The sequence below is a fragment of the Garra rufa genome, chromosome 7 (assembly GCF_049309525.1).
Source record: "Garra rufa chromosome 7, GarRuf1.0, whole genome shotgun sequence".
In the NCBI taxonomy this organism is placed as follows: domain Eukaryota; kingdom Metazoa; phylum Chordata; class Actinopteri; order Cypriniformes; family Cyprinidae; genus Garra; species Garra rufa.
The window spans coordinates 21,130,536-21,144,284 of NC_133367.1; the positions used below are offsets into that span (position 1 = coordinate 21,130,536).

General features: G+C 39.1%; 1 long non-coding RNA gene across 1 annotated transcript; it reads right to left on the bottom strand.

The window, feature by feature from the left end:
• Positions 1 to 1,641: 1,641 nt before the first annotated feature.
• Positions 1,642 to 10,047, bottom strand: LOC141338462 (uncharacterized). Its single transcript, XR_012355855.1, has 3 exons — positions 9,867 to 10,047; positions 1,976 to 2,051; positions 1,642 to 1,767 (listed from the first exon to the last, which is right to left on the bottom strand). It is a non-coding gene; the product is annotated as an uncharacterized lncRNA (long non-coding RNA).
• Positions 10,048 to 13,749: the final 3,702 nt, after the last annotated feature.

Below are 13,749 nucleotides of genomic sequence, written 5' to 3' on the forward strand. Positions count from 1 at the left end.
CGCGTTAATAAAATTAGTGCCGATAAAATGAATTTGCGTTAACGCGCAATTAACGCGTCAATTTTGACAGCCCTAATAAATAAGTATACAGGTCCTTCTCAAAAAATTAGCATATTGTGAAAAAGTTCATTATTAGATTTCATATATTTTAGATTCATTACAACACAACTGAAGTAGTTCAAGCCTTTTGTTGTTTTAAAATGGATGATTTTGGCATACAGCTCATGAAAACCCAAAATTCCTATCTCAAACAATTAGCAGATTTCTTCTGGGTACATGGCTGAACACACAGGACAAGATACCTTACAGATGCAGAAAAATATGTTTTAAAAAATCCTTAAAGCAAGAAACAAGATCCCAAGCAAACTTAAAATCATTACTATTATTAAATAAAAGTAGGGATATGAATCGCACCGATATGAATGGGCCGATCACTTGCGCGTTTTGTCAGTAAAGCCGGTTCTGTAATCAGTGGTAAATGCCATCAGGTGCGTGATTTCACGTTGAGCCGTATATACTACACACAGCCGTTGTTTACCGACGAGCTGCGCACATTCACACTGATAATGAACATTGATTTGCGCAGCTCGTCGGTAAACAACGGCTGTGTGTAGTATATACGGCTCAACGTGAAATCACGCACCTGATGGCATTTACCGCGCAAGTGATCGGCCGATTCATATCGGTGCATCCCTAAATAAAAGTACTGAAATTTCAATGAACTACCATTAATAACCATTCATGAAATAACATTAAAATTAAATGTAATAATTTTTCCTTCTACAGTGATTTTCAAATACACTGGAAATAATCCAACAACTCAAACCCCCTCCCGCTTTTTGTTGGGGCACTCCAAGAATGTGGTAAATAGTCCTGCATGCATTCATCTTACCTTGACATCCATCACTGCCAAAGATGAATCCATAGAATCCAACTCATCCCCCAACTGTGGATGTGAACAAAAAAAGATAGGATTTAAAGTGAGAACAAATCACTTTGTAGTTCCTGCAAGTTATGATATTAAGTTGCCACTGAAATGATCTGTTTTTCTGGAAGCTGACGGCACTTCTGTAGGATTTACTGTAGATCTCTAGGGTCCTTTTATGCAAGTTTTGGACATAAAGACATGAACTGTGGTTATTAGAATAAGTAACCCAAAATTATTTTGTTACTAATTTATAAAATGAATAGTCTTATAGTAACAGATTTTGACTTGTATTTGGTGTGTTAATCATACAAAAATTACTGAAGAAAAATTATGCATAGTTAAAGTAAACCGGACTAAGCACGGCACTGAACAACCTACATTGACATAATCCAGTTCTGTGAAAATGGGTGGCTCTTCCGTATGAGATGACAAAAAATCTCCAGACTCCTGTAACAAATTTAATGCTGATTATGTGCATATTAGAAAAAGTGAACAATTTTACTGATTGCTAAATATTTTATTTACTAAATGAAAACATTAAACTAAATAAATAAATAAAGAGTTTACTGATTCACAATCACTGGTGTTAATCCATATGTCTGTCTTACAATTCTGGACATGCATAGCCAGCAATTGTACAGGCATGTCTGTATGACATTTTGCACATCGAGCTTTCTGCATTTTTTTCGACGAGTACGGTAAAGGGGAGATGTCCACACTGTTCTGTATTGGCATAATATATAGACAGCCCTTTGTTCCTACTGTTTTAATGAGGTAGGACCCTGTGTAGCCTTCTGCCTCTGGCGCAACGACATTCAACTTTCCTTGACCTGATCCACCTGAGTATAAAAGATCAAAAGCCATATCAGCTTATTTATTTAATTTTAGCCAAAGAAATAACATTTCACTCCAACACTGAACAGTCAAGATAACCAAAGACAGACTCAAAAATACTGAAACAGGGATCCTATTTAAAGTAACAATACAGTCTAATGATGTGTAAAGTAGATGTCAACGAAGCTTCAAAAATGAACGAAACTAACTTACCAACAGCTTTATAGAGCATCCAGGCTCCTTCCAATCATTCCATTTTTGAATAGGTCTCCACCAATAGCTTAGATATCTGGTGGAATTAAACACACACTTCAAGCACTTCATCAAACAAGACTGGCTACATAAAAATAAATCAAGTCTTATCAAAATGATTAGAACACTAGTATTTTCCCTAGCTAAAAAAAAGGTTTTAAGTCTTTTGTGTGAGGAGGAAATATCGGTTTACATTTCCAAACACTCATTTGGCCATTAATTGTAATAATCCAGTGAGATTTAAGTCTGACAACAGCCAGTGCTCCACACAGAGATCTGATCATCATCATCATGGAATGACATGAGGAAAGAAAACAAACTGAGACGAAGAAGAATCGGAACCTAAATTCAGAAGAACTGTGGAGAACAACATTTCCAAGACACTTCAAGAAAGCTACCTGCCAAGCTACTGAAAAACTCTGCTTAAATGCACCGAGGACAAAAGCTGTTTTAAACACAAAGGATGCTCACACCAAGTGTTGATTTCATTTAGGTCATGGAAGTTAATTGATAAAGAAAATCTACTCATTAGTGCTGAGCGATATGACGATATATATCGTGGGGACGATAGAAAAGTGTCTATCGTCCTATTTCTCTTCTATCGTTTCTATCGTCTCTAACCGAATTTTATCAATTACTAAAAAAATATTGCATTAAATAGGCTATGACAAATGTATGATAGTGTCTTGTTGCTGTGCAATGCATACTCTACCCTATAAGTGATAATCAAGAATAAAAACGAACTTTTTCACAAAGAAACTTCGTCTTGTGCGACGTGACGCTTTACGTTGTTGCGACATGCTCTCGTGAGTGCTTAGCCTAAAGATGGAGACTCAAGAGGTTGAAGATGAATGCCCGGATCGAGTCGCAACAAACTGAAACTGCTACGCAGGCAGCAGACAAGAAGTACTTTTACCGACACGTGGGGGTACGTCAGTGATTTTGTTGCATTTTGGCTTCAAGAGCTCCGACACGGAGCAGAAGACAGTCATGTGCAAACTCTGCCAAAAGACTGTTTCCGCGTCGGACGCTGACGCCTGTTTCACGCCTGTTTCACACATTCTTCGTCTGCAGTGCGTATGCGTTGCGTATTTTTTCCCGCACCCATGTTAACGGATCAGATCGTTCTAGGGCTGCAACAACTAATCGATAAAATCGATTATTATCGATAATAAATTCGTCGACAACGATTCTCATTATCGATTAGTCGGGTCCGCCCACAGTGCACGTGCACTTCAGATGATCACGTCAAATTACAGCACTGAATGAGGCATGTCTATAGACATAATGCATCTAAGAAGAGTGGAGGAAACAGACTGAGATGCTGCAGGAGAGATACGTGATCTGAGCTGCCCAAAACATCAGAATTCATTATTTTAAACTATCTCTATTTTGAAGCTGATAGCGTAATGGCTTGCCCTGCGAGGCGCTTTGACAGATCCGTTCGCATGCTCGTATGAAAACTTTTAGTTTACGGTCATATCCTTATCTGTAAATGTCACAAATTCACACAAGCATTTCCATTTATGCATAAAAGTCCATCCTGGCAGTCTGTGTTAAGTTTAAATCTTTACTGAATGAGCGTCAGACAGCCGGAACAAAGAACACAGACAGGGAGACACTTAATACTGAGTCAGCGCAAAAACATTCATGTCAGCCGTTGAATGTTAAATTTAGATTTATTTAAATACAATATGTAGTGCACGTATTTATGAAGGGTAGGAACTATAGGCCAGGGCTGTGACGGTGGCAGATTTTTACCAACTACGGTGGTGCGGTGTTTATATATAAAGAAATGAGCCTCAAACATTATTAACAAACGAGCGTGTTTAGCAGCTCCGTCGTTGAAGTAGTAACCTACAAAACGCTAAAATAAATCAACGAAATAAAACATTTAAATAAGAAAGTAGCCTAAATAAGAGTTAAATAGGCTATTAAACAAACATTCATTGCAAAAAACAACCTCGACAGCTGATCAGAATTACTGGCCCGAGTCCGACTGGAACCTCTCTTTCTCTTCCTCATTGCGCAGCTGCTGTTTTTAATAACAAGGTAATTACATTTATTTTCGTTTCTTTAGTTTATAAAGTTAATTTAGAAATATATTTGGAACACTTTTTATTTGTGAAATTCAAGTTTTTGTTTTTTAAAGAAACGAAGCGCCCAGCGGCCGACATATATATAGCGGCCTTCTCAAATCATCACGATTTAAATTAAAATCCTTAGATATATATATATATATATATAAACTGAAAGCATATCACAATATTAGTTTAATCGTTTAACTTAGATAAATGTGTAGGCCCTATAGGCGCTCATCTAATCGTTTGTGCGCAGAGTGAAAGCTTTACAGGACATGAAGGTGCAAGCGCCATGTGAAACTTCATTTTTGCTCATAAATGTAAGAGTAATACATTTACTTTAAATTATTACTGCACTACTACGAAATAATTCAATTCGAAAACAAAACTCTTTTATTAGATATAGGCCTAATCCATAAAGATGCATTTAGGCTTTAAAAGCGCGTCCAGTGAGCAGATCTTTGCGACACTGACTCAGAAAATACTAGTTTATTAATAAATAATTTGAATATCTCCTTACTTTTCCCCCGCCACATTCATGGTAATTACTTTAGCTGGGGCTTTGCGGCCAGTTTAATCTTACTGCATCCATCTGAACGTGGAACTCTGCTGAAGGCACTTGCGCTCGCTGATGCTGCTGTAGGCGGGACACTAAACACCGACACGGCAGAATAAATAGCAGAAACACTGTATTTTATGCTTGTTAGTGTGTTTTTCTTCATATATTTGTCTTTTCTCTTAATTACGACAGGTGAATTGTTGTAAATTGTTTAGCACTGTGTGTTCATAGCATTCAGAGTGTGGAATAGTGTGATTTTAAAAATAAATAAATAATTGACATTTTTAAGCCAACTAATCGATTAATCGAAAAATTAGTCGGTGAACTAATCGATTATCAAAATAATCGTTAGTTGCAGCCCTAGATCGTTCACACTGCACGCGGTTGCTGTCCGGCAGTGCGTTCCCGAAGCGGTGCGTTTGCAGCAGTGGAGCGATCCTTTCGGCACAGAGTCTGCACTGCATGCGCTGAATTAAAGTGACAGCGCATTGTTCGCTGTAAAAATTAACATTGATTGACACGGAAATGTACCACAAATGCATATAAATGCAGTCAACTGTGTTTCACAGTCAACACGTGGATTTTGGCTAGGTTTAAAATAGTGCAGTTTTAAATAAACAAGGCAACATAATAGATGCACTTGTAGAAAAGATCTTTAAAATATGCTTTTTAATAAATATTTAATACGAAACAAAGGCACAGAGAGCCGACTGCTTGTCTGTGGTAAGTTTTAATTTAAAATATTTGTGATAGCCCAATTTCAATATGAAAAGGAAGCTATAGCCTACCTATGCTGTGTTTAAATGTGTTGCAACTTGCTTGAGAAACTTAATATACAAATCTAGAAGTCAAGTGCATTGAATAATAGCCTACGTTGTTTATAATACGTTGAGTTTAAACGTGAATATGTCTATTGTATTAGTGTACTTTGATAAAAGAGTATCCCAATGCTGAAAAAGCACGTTTGGATTTGAAATTAAAATAACGGATAAATGGTGTGTTTGTGGTAAACACCCGCGGATCAGGAACGGACTGCAATCGCGTTCTGTGTGGAAGCAAAACGAGTCCGTGCTGCCTCTGCACCGCATAGGTAACGCACAAGGACTGTACGCACTGCAGACGGAGTATGTGTGAAACAGGCGTGATACTTTATTTTGGTTTGCAAACTTTGCACTACAAGGTTGAAAAATGTTTTGTTTATTTTTTATAATTGAGTGCTTTTCTGCTCAGAAACTTGAAATGGCTGTGCACTTTAATAAAAAAAATAGTTTATTTTGATAATAGCCTACTATTTAACTATGATGTGGATAAAAGATGTGAAGGCTACTGTAGCTCTACCTTCACCACATCTGTTGTCATTTGATACATTTATATTGATGCACTAAAATGTATTTTTCTCATTTGTGACAGTTTTTGTCAAACTTTTCAGAGAATAATGCCTCGTTTCCACTGAGCGGTACGGTACAGTACGGAACGGAACGGTACGCATTTATTTGCGTTTCCACTATCAAAAGTTGTGAATGGTACCAAAATGCCGAACTGTACCGTACCCCTTTTTGGGTACCCTTCCGTTGTGGTACCTAGCACAGTGGAACGGTACTAAAGGGTGGAGCTAGACTCACTGCAGAGCGTTGATTGGTTGACAGAGAATCGTCACTTGCGCGTGCTACAGAACGACAACGCAACACAAGAGGCGCCATTTTTAAAACACACACAACACCTTGCAAAACAATGCCACCGCGAAACATAACTCGCGAATGTCCTCCATTGATGTTTGCGGTCTTTCTTCTTTGCGCGAGAATGACGTCAAACTACTTTCCGTCATACACCACGCCTATCAAGTGACGTTATCACTACTTTCCGGCATACACCACGCCTATCAAGTAAGGGTACTGTCGGCAGTGGAAACGCTAGCCAATTCATGGTTTTCCGACCCGACCCGTACCGTACTGTACCGTACCACTCAGTGGAAACGAGGAATAACTGAAAACGTACTTTATTTTGGTATATCGTGATATATATCGTTATCGTGATATAAAATAATCCATATCGTGATACATGATTTTTCCATATCGCCCAGCATTACTACTCATTACATTATTTTTGACAGCATCCTCACGTTACAGCATTTTTACACAAGTTTACACAAAAACATTTAGCAGTACTGTAGCTTTGCAGACTGGATGATCAGACAGACAGATCGAAACTCTGTGTGGAGCATAGGCTTGGGCGGTATTACGGTAATATGGTATACCGCGGGATCTAAAAATAGCAACGGTTTCAGTTTCAATACCGTTATACCGTCATAAAAGAATGCACTTATATAGGAGACAAGGATTAAATATTACATATAATTTATTTAATGCCTAAAAATGATTATTTGCGAGTGGATGAGATAAATCAATAATGATGCTAATATTAACTACATTTTCTAAAACATGAACGTGTTTTATGTACTTTTTTCATCAGGCAGACGATTTCATTTGTGTAGATTTTGTAGAAACGGTGACATTCCCTATAAAGTTTGAAGGGAGTTATGCCTGTGCTAATGCTATTGAGCACGGCAATGCAGTGCTCGGCTTCGCGTTTACCCACTTCTCTGATGCATCTTTCCGAAATCATGACAGTCCACCGCATGAATAGCTAATTCAATCGCATTAATAAATTGAAATATTCTCTAAAAACACCCAGTAAAGACAGCGATGTGGTCAGGACCGTGGCGCCGCGGCGGCTTCTTTTGAAATATATTTGACGATGTGCCTAATGCGCCCGCTGTGTCCACAGATGCTGCCCGTTCATTCATACGCGAGAGCATGTCAGGCTAGGCACGCAGTGGTATAATAATAATTATTATTGATTATTTGAATCAGTAGATTATAACGAAAACAATACCTTAAAAATGAAAAGCAGCAGATTTTTACCATCAGACATTTCTTAAACTGGTGAACCCCTGTAAACTTCAGTCCAAGCATGCGTTTGAATAGTAAGTTCAGAACGGCTCTAATACAGAGAAAACCCGACCGATTTTGTCAGAGATTGCGGAGAGTTGCATCCAGATGTCAGTTATTCTTTTCTGCTTGGATTTGGCTTAAAATCACGAGTGATAAATATAAATGTGCAGCGATGTGCAGATCAGCTGAATCAGTCTGCTGTTAAAAATGAACCATCCGTTTCATCAGGATTACAATAGGCTAAGTGTAATATGACATCAGGTGCAGTTATCTAAATCAGAGAAAAATATAGGAGCGGGTGGATAATTTATTTGAAGTCATCAAGTGACAGCGTGGAGGAGAAAGAGAGAGATGGCGAGTCACGCACCAAGTGTGCACATCAAATATTCGGTGTTTCACGACACCAGTTCAAACCAACATTCGCAAACAGCGTCACAATCTATTTCTTCCATTTAAACTAAATATAAATGCTATGCATTTTTGTGCGTCCTCTATAAGCACCGTTTAGGAGTAGTGCGTGAGCATTTTGCCTGAGGGAACCCCGGTGTATGACGTAAGAGGGAACCCGTGATGAATCAAACATCAAATAAAGCGTAATGACAGGGGGAAAGAAATGAGTCATTAGGTGCCATATTCAATATAGCTGCATTTTTGAGATCCCTAATCAGTTAAATAGCCGACGTTATCACTCGGTTTCGTCATTGACAACTGCCCTACATTGTTGAACTAATGTGGTTCAAACGATGGAGATGCGACTGTGTTTGGGAAACACTGGTGAGCTAGTTCGTTTCCACAACAATGCATCGTACTATGGAGGTTAACCAGCGAGTTATGTCGTTCTACGGGAAACGCACCCCAGGATGTTTATGTTAATATTATTCTGTTTGACTGTTGTATTTGCCCTTTTTTTTTTACTGCCATTTGTTGTTAATAAAAGTTGTCAACATTGTTGTAGTGTTTGGTATTCAGTTTCTTAACGGTATAGGCACAAGCCAACAGTTTGGTGACGCTGTCTGAGCCTTACGTCATTTTTTTTTTTTTTTATTCACGGTAACGCCGGTTTCACACTGCACGCGTAAGCAGTGCGTATTTTTTTCGGCGCCCATGTTAACAGATTAGAGCATTCACACCGCACGCAGGGACGGCGCGGCAGCGCGTAGCAGGAGCAGAGCAGAAGCGTCAGTGCCGCGATCGTTTTGGCGCCGAGTCTATTTTTGCTGCGCCGCTTACGCTGGATTAAAGCCACAGTGCATCGTTCTTGATCAAATCTGACCTGATTCACACGAAAAACAACAAGTTATCCATAAAATCATGTATCATATGTATCACAATCACGGTTTAAAAGGCTCACCAGCAAAAATAATGCATTTGTTTGTAAATAATGTCTATAAGTTAGCCTACTTGTTCAAAACAATCACGTAAGCAAAGTTTGTACCATTTTCTGCTTGTTTTGATATATACAAGAATGAATAAACATACTACTGCCATTAAAATGATATTATAAAACATTTTAAAATACAGAAATAAAATCATTTTTAAAAGAGAAGATTCTGAAAGTACTGAAGGAGATCCTATGATTTACAGTAGTACCAAATTATATTTTTATATGATATGTTTTAACATGTTTTTAAATATGATTTCATTATAAACGTGGTGATTATCTCAAAGTTGGACAACCACCATAAAAAAAATATGAAAATATCATATGAATCTAACCATGTCATGGCAACAAATGTAAAAGTCAAATGTACCCAAATACCATAATTTTACATATTCTTTTCGTTATTGAAAAACTGTTGCTATAATCATCATAAACCTAACTGGTAATCATTAAGACGATCTTTGTCTAAAAATATATTCAATATTTTAGTGTTTCTAATTTGCTACTTAAATCTACAACATACAACATATCACAAATCAAAGCACATGACAGACAGTTGTTGGAGAACACCTGAAATGCGTGACTGAATGAACAATACTTGTCTATATTGGAAGTACACAAGCTGCGGTTCAGCTGCGCGCGACAAACGCTTCCAGTGTGAAAGGAAAATGGATGCGCGCTGCTTCTGCTCTGCTTACGCGCTGTGCACGCGCTGCTTACGCCCTGCTTACGCGTGCAGTGTGAAACCGGCGTAATACCGTATACCGGGGTAAAATAGCGAGGAGGTTTGACGGTATCAAAATTTGGATACCGCCCAAGCCTAGTGGAGCACTGGTGTATCTCTGTCTTTATACAATATGGAAAACTTGAAATGCCAAACCTCAGAGTGGTCAGCTTCCTCAGGGATGAGAACAGTCCTCCGTCCTAATCCAGCCTGTAGTAGGATCATCTCTTCAGAGGCTTTTGGAGTCCTTTCAACGCTTTTATTTAGCAGGAAAAACTGGATTGGCGTTGACCTGGCAGGCCTTTTTTTGGAAGTTGGGATAAAGCCTTTTCTTGCCTTAAACAGACCAGGGAATGCTCTGAGAGAAAAGGCAGTCTGATGTCAATAATACTTAAGTCTTGAAGCATAATCAAAATGGGCTGACCTAAACTGCCCATTACAAGACAATAACTTCTAAATGTTCATGAATTTATTCTTTAGACTTATGCCTAAGGTATGCTACTTGACTATGCTGCTACAGTGCTACTATGCTGATTTTTGTCTACCAGTATTATGGTGACACGTACTTCAAATGTCAGGCCGAGCACAAGTATTTTACTTTCTTATAATGTAAACTATAACATCGGCTTGTTTGAGAGATGCAAACCTTGCCATACTCTGGTCCACTGAATTTCTTGACGCAGCAACACTAAGGGTCTCCTGTGGTCTCACTGCAGACTGCACCCTGTTGCCAGGGGTAGCCCGACCCTGTAGTGGTGTTGCATGCTGTCTGCTGCTGCCTGCCGAGACCTGCTCTCCCTGAACCTGACCTTTATCTGCAGAAATAATCCGAAACGGTCTAAATGTCCGAAGCCTTTGTGGCTATATACTACTCATAGCAATATTAATAAGGCCAATGGTAATTAGGACTTTACAATGTAAAACAGATGGCACAGCACAGTACATTAAACCTACCCATCTGAACAGAGAAAGCATTATTAGGCCTTATTTTGAGAACAAAATATCAAGTAAACAGCATGTATATAGTAGTAAAACAGTATTGTGAATTTGTGATGATAACTGAACTGAAAAGTTCTGCTCTCTACTAAAAATGTTATTTTAGCAAGGAGTTTCATTATAGTTTATTAGCTTAAGTCCCAGACTAAAATGCACATTTGAGCTGTCTCAACTGAATATTGCACTGACATGTCTTAAAATATGTCAGTGTTGTCTCAAGATGCACACCCACAATGCATTCTTCTGAGGAAATTTATAAAAGATGCTTAAAATTCTTAATTTAACTAAGGCTTTTGAACTTTTATAAACTTTCTAAACTTGTAAGATACTAAACACAACATGTTAAGAATAAAAATTAAAATGTGTCATCACTGCATACCTCTCTTCGAGTATCCATCTTGCTGAAGCTAGCTTCAAGGCTTGATTGCAAGAAGATCGAGCGCGAGGGTGTGGGAAAGATGGCGCGAAGGTTTGAAATGAGCTCGCGGGTTCCCGTTTCCTCGCGTGTAAATCTATTTTACTCTCGCGTATCTGGTTTACTGCGCTCGCTGATCAGTGGCATTGATTTGCCTTCATACTTCTGGTTCTTCAGAGAGAAGCCGACTTCTACGAGGCCACTTCTTAGGCCAATCGTCCAAATACAAGACCCGATATTTAAGTGGAGGCACATCGGGGGGTACCCACCACTCGCACCCTTCCCTTTGGAATAAACGTTTTAAAAGTTTTTCCATTTAAATAGGCTCTTTCTTCCAAAAAAATCGGATTCGGGTATCATGTCTATCGCCCCATCCCTCGGTTCATCTCCCAACGAAGAATTTCCTCACGTCTTTTAAAGAGAAGGGTCTGGATGCGAGTGGAGCTCCACTCAATAACGGAAATACGTTACCTCCACTTCCGACGTATGTTACGCCATATTGGTCCGGGCATGACGCGGTCGCCTTGATGGTCCGGGCAAAATTTTAAGACATTGCATATTTAAAACTTATTGTTTAATCTTTCGTTTTGTATTATTTATAGTTACATATACATGTTCGTAATATTTACATTTTCTGTACATTTTACCATTAAAACGTTTACCGTGGCAAATTATATGTGTATATAAATATATTTTAGAAAGTAGATCTTTTTTTATTGCACAATTAAATATTACAATTAAAGCTGCAAGCAGCGATGAACGGGCCCTCGCACACGGGCTCACCGCCGACCGGTGGCTTTAGGAACACAGCAAACGGTGGGCAGTATGCTTTTAATACAGTAAATGTAGGAAAAATAGATCAAAGTCACTTAAATGTGCCAAACTTCCTGCTGCCAGCTGGTGGCGCTATGCCTATAACTGATTATTGGCATGTAGATGTGTTCAGGCCAGCACTTTGATCAAACATATGAAGTTTGGTGCAGATTGACCTTGGTATGTGTGAGTTAGTGCAAGATATGATATATCCTGCTGCCAATAGGTGGCGCTATAATAATATCTGTATATTGGCCTTTAGATGTCTTCAGGCCAGGACTCTTACCAAACATGTGAAGTTTGAGGCAGATCGGACATTTTATGGCTGAGTTATAACAACTTTTATGTCCATGGCGAAACATCAAACTTTGTCAGGCCGCCACGGACACGCCCTTTAACGAAAACTCAAGATCTTCACAATTTAACATCTCTAAGGCCTCGAGATCAGACTGACCAAATATAATGTTGATATCATTAAATCTCTAGGAGGAGTTTGGTACAAGTCATTTCCTATTGCCAACAGATGGCGCTGTGATTATAATAGAATATAGGCCTTCAGATTGGTTCAGGCCAGGACTCTTATCGAACATGTGAAGTTTGAGGCAAATCGGACATTTTATGGCTGAGTTATAACAAGTTTTATATCCATGGCGAGACCACGAAATTTGCCAGGTCACCACGGACACACCCTTCAACGAAAACTCAAGATCTTCGCAATTTAACATCATTAAGGCCTTTATATTAGACTGACAGATTTTGGTGTTGATCTGATTAAATCTTTTGGAGGAGTTTGTTGCAGAGTACAGCATGACACTTCCTGGTGCCAGCAGGTGGCGCTATGAGTAAAACTGAATATGGGCATGTAGATGTCATCAGGTCAGGAGTGTTATCACACATGTGAAGTTTGGGGCAGATCGGGCATTTTATGCCTGAGTTATAGCAACTTCCTTTTTCATGGCGAAGCATCGAAATTTGCCAGGCCGCCACGGACACGCCCTCCGATGAAAACTCTAGATCTTCGCAATTTAACGTCACAAAGGGCTTTAGATTAGACTCACCAAATTTGCCGTTGATCCGAATAAATCTCTAGGAGGAGTTCGTTCAAGTATGACGCCTGAAAATGGCAAAAATTACACAAATTTTGCTAAGAAAATTAAAAATAACCGACTTCCTGTTGGGTGTCAAATTTTGCTCCAAGAGGCTTTTTTGTAGGTATTGGTGAGCTAGATGTGTGTACCGATTTTCGTGCATGTACGTGAATCACAACTGAAAGCGCACACTGCGGAACGTGTAAAGGTGGCGCTATCGAGCCATTTTGCCACACCCACTTCTGCAACCCATATCAGACGTAAATTTTCGCCAGGTCTGATGTGTGTGCGAAGTTTCATGAGTTTTCGGGTATGTCTAAGCCCTCAAAAATGCGATTCATTTTGGAGAAGAATAATAATAATAATAATTAAAGCTGCAAGCAGCGATGAACGGGCCCTCGCACACGGGCTCACCGCCGACCGGTGGCTTTAGGAACACAGCAAACGGTGGGCAGTATGCTTTTAATACAGTAAATGTAGGAAAAATAGATCAAAGTCACTTAAATGTGCCAAACTTCCTGCTGCCAGCTGGTGGCGCTATGCCTATAACCGATTATTGGCATGTAGATGTGTTCAGGCCAGCACTTTGATCAAACATATGAAGTTTGGTGCAGATTGACCTTGGTATGTGTGAGTTAGTGCAAGATATGATATATCCTGCTGCCAATAGGTGGCGCTATAATAATATCTGTATATTGGCCTTTAGATGTCTTCAGGCCAGGACTTT